Source organism: Trachypithecus francoisi, unplaced genomic scaffold (assembly GCF_009764315.1).
Source record: "Trachypithecus francoisi isolate TF-2019V2 unplaced genomic scaffold, Tfra_2.0 Contig00543, whole genome shotgun sequence".
Classification (NCBI taxonomy): Eukaryota; Metazoa; Chordata; class Mammalia; order Primates; family Cercopithecidae; genus Trachypithecus; species Trachypithecus francoisi.
The window spans coordinates 1-7,348 of record NW_022680713.1 but is presented as its reverse complement, the minus strand read 5'-3'; the positions used below and the strand labels follow the sequence as shown (position 1 = coordinate 7,348).

The following is a 7,348-nucleotide window of genomic DNA, read 5'->3' as shown; positions in this document are numbered from 1 at the left end:
GCTACACTTTCTAAGCATTTCCTGAGTCAGCCTACTTTTTCTCCATTTTTTTTGTCATTATTCTATCCATTTTTTTGTTTTCTTGTTGTTGTTGTTTGGAAACAGGAAAGCGCTGTGTCACGTACGCTGGAGTGCAACAGCACGATCATAGCTCACTGCAGCCTCCATCTCCTGTTTTCACACTATCCTCCTCCCTCAGGCTCCTGAGTAACTGAGACTACAGATGCACACTACCACACCTGACTCTTTTTTTTTTTTTTTTGAGACGGAGTCTGGCTCTGTCGCCCAGGCTGGAGTGCAGTGGCGCGATCTCCGCTCACTACAAGCTCCGCCTCCCGGGTTCACGCCATTCTCCTGCCTCAGCCTCCCGAGTAGCTGGGACTACAGGCGCCCGCCACCATGCCCGGTAAATTTCTTGTATTTTTAGTAGAGACGGGGTTTCACGTGTTAACCAGGATGGTCTCAACCTCCTGACCTCGTAATCCGCCCGCCTCAGCCTCCCAAAGTGCTGGGATTGCAGGCGTGAGCCACCGCACCCAGCCCGACTCATTTTTAAAAAGGTGTTTGTAGAGATGGGGTCTCATCATGTTGCCCAAGCTGATCTGGAATTCCTGGCCTCAAACAATCCTCCCGCCTCAGATTCCTGAGTAGCTAGGATCAATCCATTGCTGAAGAGTACGTGGATGCTACTTTGCAGACTGTCAACCTGAGTTTGTGTTTGCTTGACATTGCCTAATTATTAGTTTCAGTTTCAGCTTACCCACTTTTTGTCAGCAACATGCAGAAGAGACTGTGCCCTTTTTAGTGTATCCTGTCAGGAAGCATCTCACATTGGTTTGTGCCATTACTGGTGCAGTGACTTTAAGCCACTTGGTTAAGGTGGAGTTGGCCATATTTCTCCGTTGCAAAATTACTGATTTTCCTCTTGTAATGAATAAGTGTGTGTGAGAAGATTCTTTGAGATGAAGTATATATGTCATTCTTCATCAAACTATAAGGTTTTTTTTTTAAGTGAAAGAAAATGTATTAAGAAACTACAGGAATAAAAGAATGGCTACTCCATAGGCAGAGCAGCATCACTTTAAGTGTTTGACATTAACTGATTTTTGTCCAAATCAATAAGTACTGCGATGATTGAAAAATGATTATTACTAAATTTATTTTCATTGTCTCAAGTTCTGCTGAACTCTGGATCCAGGCTGTGTCAATAGGGTAGTGTGGTGCCTCCTGTACCTGTCTCGGCCTCCTACAGTCCTTTTTATTTATTTTGTTTTTTATAATAGAGACAGGGTCTTACTATGCTGCCCAGACTGTTTTCAAACTCCTGGGCTCAAGCAATCTTCCCGCCTCAGCCTCCCAAAATGCTGAGATTACAAGCGTGAGCCACGACACCCAGCCAAGTTCTTTACCATCTTCAGAAGGTTTAGCTTGCACTTTCAGCAGGATGGATTCCCAGAAAGACTATGAGAGAGAGTTGGGGCCTAAGTTGATAATATCAAATACACTGAACTTGACCGTGTTCACCATGCTCTGACTCTAGAGAAATGAGAGTGCTAGTGAGGTTGGTGTCATTTTGTGTATCTTCTGTACCTTGAAGTCCCTCAGAAATCTTGCCCCTGGGCTTCTTGTTCTAAGGACACAACAGGTTCTCTTTTTCTGTGGAGATGAAATCTAGATCTTCAATTTTGGAACCAAATTTGGACTCTTGACTCTGAAGCACCAATTTCTTCAGCAAGTTGTTTTCTGGAATCAATCCCAGGGTATGGGTTTTCATAAATGCCTTGATAAGAGTGTGTAATTGAGAGGTGCTATAGATGATATGACACCGTCTGGCTGCTCTACATTGAAACTCCACACCAGGTTGATCTTGCTTATGGCTCTGGCTTGAATCTAAAGTCAGGTTCTGGTCTTTTCTGGAATCTATGCCTAGCTCTTCAATTCTGGGCGACAGAGCGAGACTCCATCTCAAAAAAAAAAAAAAAAAAGAAAGAAAAGGCTGGGCGCGGTGGCTCATGCCTGTAATCCCAGCGCTTTGGGAGACTGAGGCAGGTGGATTACGAGGTCAGGAGTTCAAGACCAGCCTGGCCAAGATGGTGAAATCCCATCTCTACTAAAAATACAAAAAATAACCAGGTGTGGTGGTGTGCACCTGTAATCCCAGCTACTCCAGAGGCTGAGGTAGGGAATTGCTTGAACCTGGGAGTTGGAGGTTGCAGTGAGCCGAGATCGTGCCACTGCACTCCAGCCTGGGAGACAGAGCTAGACTCTGCCTCATTATGGGTGTGACATTGAAAACTGGTACTTTTCAAATGAAATAGAAGAAGATACAGATGTATGATCTCTGAGCATAATTAAAATCCTCTAATCAAGACTGTTAACAGAAAGGTTTACTTACAAATTATAAATTTTTATTAAAAATTTTTAAAGACATTTACCTTTTAGACTAACCCACTGAAAAGTCCTAGAAGCATTAAACATGCATTCTGGACTCCTGTATTGATTTCTAAAGCAAGTTTTTGTTTGGTAGCATAACCTGGGTAAGGTTTCTGATTGAAGGTATTGATGAGGATTTTCAATTGATCTTCTGTGAATTTGGTGTGATTGCACCTATGATTTGTTGCTACCATCTTGTGTGAAAAGGTGTCTTTGGTCATGCTGGAAGAAAGTCCTGGAGGCTGAGCTGCTGTCTGGGAGACCGCTTACAGCTCATTTTTAAAAAGAAAGGTTGCATGTAATACAACATAATTCACAACTCTAAAGCTTATGGTTTTCTGGGTTTTGACAAATGAAAACACCTGTGCAACTTCAACCCTTACCAGGACATGGATGAGAGTTTCTACCCAAAAGCACCAGTATTTTAACAAACAGCTTTGCATTTTTTGAATTGTTCTGTGCCTGTGAGGATTCCTTACTCCAAGTTTATGACAAATATATTCAGAAGGCATAATTTACAATTATTGTTTGGGTAAGTAGTTTCATCAATTATCTGATTATTTGCTGTGAATTTGAAGTATGTTGATTTTTATGCAGTTGTATTCTGAGAAACATTGTGCCATTTTTCATGTGGAAACCACTTGCAGAATAAACAGAGATTATGAACGCACAGAGGTGGTTGTGATGGGCACGTCTACCTGTGGCTGCCACTTAAGTGGAAGGCAGAATCCGACTCTGGAGCATCGGCAGCCTGAGCCGGTGCTGGGCTCACGCTGACCCTGGGAGTGCTCTATGCATGCTTCACCTTATGAGGGGTGCAGCAGGAACAAAAATAGAAAAGTGTGCTCTACTTTCACATTACCAAAGGACAGAGGATACCACCAAGGAATTAGAAAACTGTTAAGTGAGAGTTTATTCTTCTTAATAGCCTTTCAAACAAGGAATTTGAAAACAAGATTCTACTCATCCCACACCAAAATGCAAACAGATATATTATTTTTTATATTCCCAGGATAATTTTGGTATTACTTAAGCATCACTATTTTCCTGAAATATCAAGTCAAGTGGAAAAATAAATGTGAATAATCCCACCACTAGCCTCCAGACTTGATGTTTATGTTATTTCCTTTTTACAATGACCTTTAAAAAGTCATAAATTAGAAACATGGAAAGTAGAATGGTTTCATGCAAGAAATACTGAAATAAGACCCCTGTCTGGCCCCAAAATCAGCCTTTCTAAGCATCAGTTCTCCCATCTGGGAAACGTGGGCATTCAGCTCTATGGAAGCTTCAAGCTCTAACTGTCAGTGAGTTTCTGAAACTTGCCCAGGAAGGAGCAGCCCTAGTCTGAGTGCATGCCACCCCTGTGCTTGCCTTTTGCTGCTGCTTATCCTTGAGGTAGCCTGTAGGCTCCTCCTCATTCATCTCCTGAGCCAGTGCTATCTGACAGCAGGGAATATGTTTCCAATTCTGGTCACATCTGAAAGAAATTTTTCCTAGAAGAAAGATTACATCTATGACCTGCAAAGCATTATGCTTCTCTCTGTATTCCAGATCTTTTATATATATAGAGAGAGAGAGAGGAAAAGTTACTTTTTTTTTTTTTTTTTGGAGACGGTTTCACTCTTCTCACCCAGCTAGAGTCCAATGTCACGATCTCAGCTCACTGTAAGCTCTGCCTCCTGGGTCCAAGTGATTCTCCCGCCTCAGCCTCCCGAGTAGCTGGGATTACAGGCGCCTGTCACCACACCCAGCTATTTTTTGTATTTTTAGTAGATACGATGTTTCACCATTTTGGCCGGACTGGTCTCAAACTGCTGACCTCAGGTGATCCACCCGCCTCAGCATCCCAAAGTGCTGGGGTTACAAGCGTGAGCCACCACACCTGGCACGATTATGTCTTTTTACATGAGAAAAATTTCTTGAAATTATAAGGAAAAAAAATCCCTGAGCCAAAATAAATCAACCAAGAAGAAAAAGAAAGTGAAAAGTAAAAAAAAAATATGTATTTTAAAGAAAGTAAAGTGGACATAGTAATCACATTGACATCCGGGTATAGAACAAACTTCATCTCTAAAATTTATATTTAGCCAACCACTATTCTAAGCAAGGTTGTGGTAGGAATACCTACCAACTATTCTGGGCCACATGTCACTTAAATGGGCAAAAAGTAAAGCAAAGCCATAATTGTGGTTTGATATTTTGGATATTCAATCTCATTTCAGTATTTGCATAGTCTCACATTTTGGAAAACAAAATTGTGGTGATTTCACTTGTCTCTTCATATCACGATTGTACTCAAAACTGAGAAACAAATGTAGACTAAAGAAGTAAACACTAAGCGGTGAGATCATGCAGGTTAAACAGATACGCTTTCTCAGGGAAAAGTCACTTACCCATCATGTGCTGATATATTTTTGTGAGCTTATCTGGTTCTAGTGTATTTACAACTTGATTAAATATACATGATTCACCGTGTACTGTGGAATATAATTAAATTGACATCTCCTGTTACGGAATAAATTTGCATATGAGTGAAACAAATGGTGAAAATAAATAAAGTCCGAAGCTATATAATTCCACTGGTTACCAATTTATGTCTTCAGCTCTACACCAAAGCAAATATTACAACTCTGAACAAGCAAGCAGGAGAAGAATAGATTTGCTGTAACCTCAGATGTCAAAGAATGCATTTATCTCTGAAAACATTTGTATTTTTTTGTCACACTGTACTTTATTTAAAGGCCACAGCATTAAAGTGTCAGTTAATTTTGTACAACCAGAAATGGAAAATGAATTAGTCAAGGTGAAGCAGAAGTTTCAAACAAAGTCTAAGGCACAGTTCTATATAACTAATAATAAGGACACAATATTTGGCTTAATTCCCAAACTGAGGTCACTAAAATTTAAGAATATCTACCAAAACTTAAGCAAAATCTCAAAGAGAAACTTTAAAAATAAAATTTTATTTTTGATCATTCAAAATGTTTCAATCAATATTCTGAGCCTAAATGTGTAGGTGAGTGCTTTCTCCATCTTTGCACATGTGAAGTGCACCTAAACCATAGCCCCATATTTCTCAAACACCATCACACCCACAGAACAGAAAGGAAAGGGCAGTTTCACCAGCTAGCCCCCACAAGCCACTCCCTGGGTCCTCCCTAGCACCTGCTAAATTTGGGAGGCCTGATTTCAGAGGGCTGGATAATGAACTGGCAAAATAAACGCAGCAGAATCGTAATCACAGACAAAGACCAACTCAGGTTCCAGTGCAGATAGACAGCTCATACCAGTGCTTTTGATGTTAGCTGCGGTTAAGGGGGCAGGAAAGGCTCCCACTCTATGGTTGGTGGCGTGGTCAGCTCAGCGCCGCCACCTCGGCGGGCTCCATTTCACCATGGCCCTCCCAATCAGGCTGATGGTGTCTCCTTATGCCAAGTGGAAGGAACTGCAATCAAATTCTGACACGACCTGCAAATCCTCCCGGGCCCTGGGCTACTGGTTAGGCCACTAGTAGGGCTGTGGATCAACCAATTAAACCCACTAATAACTGGCAACACAGCACGGCCTCCTTCTCAACAAATTACGATGCTGATTCCCGGATTCAGCCATCCATGCCCACGGTCTTTTGTCCTTACCTTTCAAAACGCCTCCCCTGCTCCATGCTTTCTAGTCTTGAGGACTTGGCTTAAGCGTGCTTCTGAATTGCCGCTCCTTCTGGTTGACAATTCTTTTTTCTTTTTCTTTTCTTTCTTCTTTTTTTTTTTTTTTTTAGATGGAGTCTCATTCTCGGTGCCCAGGCTGGATTGTGGTGGCACGATCTCGGCTCACTACAACCTCCGCCTCCCGGGTTCAAGCAATTCTCCTGCCTCAGCCTCCTGAGTAGCTGGGATTACAGGCGCCCACCACTACGCTCAGCTAATTTTTGTAGTTTTAGTAGAGATGGGGTTTCCCCATGTTGGCCAGGTTGGTGTCGACCTCCTGACCTCAACAGATCCACCTGCCTCAGCCACCCAAAGTGCTGGGATTACAGGCGTGAGCCACCGCGCCCAGCAGACAATTCTTTACACTGTTCTCTAGTTGGGGCGGAACGGCAGACACCATGGAGCCCACCTCTGCAGGAGGTAGGGCTTGGCAGAAGGCAGAGACCCCAACCAGGTGAAAGTGCACTTTGGGTACCGAACTTTAGGGAAAGCGCTCTGGGTCAGGCGTCTCCTCCAGAGTGGTCAGTTTAAAATTAAAAAGGCCACCTTCAAAATAGTTTTAAAATCTATACATTTACCCGGACATAGACATTTTTCGAGACAGGGTCTTGATCTGTCGCCCAGGCTGGTGTGCAGTGGTGCCGTTGCAAGCCATCTTCCTGCCTCAGCCTCCACAGGCCCACGCCACCACGCCCGGCTAATTTCGTTTTCTGTTTGTTTTATTTTCGTTTGTTTGTTTTGTAGGGATGGAGTCTGACTGTGTTGCCCAGGCTAGTCTTGAACCTCTTGGCTCAAGAGATACTCCCTCCTCGGCCTCGCCAGGCGCTGGGGATTCAGGCTTAAGCCTCCACGCCCGGCCCTGTTAATTATTCTTAATTAAAACATTTAAAGGACCCACTGTTTGGGGCCAGCGCGGCCTTTGTAGTGGCTTCTCCCGCCTCGGGGCCGCAGGTCACCGCGCGGCCCCGTGCCTACTGGCCAGACAGTCCTGCGGGTTAGCTCAGGGGAATGCTCTGGAGAACCCTGAGCCCACCTCCTGCGCTCAGCCCAACCTCGGGTGCCCAGGTCCAGCCTCCACACACAGCTCCCAGCGCGGCCGCACCACACCTCCAGGCTGCGCCGGGCAAAGGCTCCGCCGGCGTGTCAGGCGCGGCCTCCTCCTCCAGGCTGCGCTTGTGAGTCAATAGATAAGAGCTTGGCGGACTGAGCAG

General features: G+C 43.9%; 1 pseudogene; it reads right to left on the bottom strand.

Moving 5' to 3' along the window:
* Positions 1-1,520: 1,520 nt before the first annotated feature.
* Positions 1,521-2,654, bottom strand: LOC117085348 (annotated as a pseudogene).
* Positions 2,655-7,348: the final 4,694 nt, after the last annotated feature.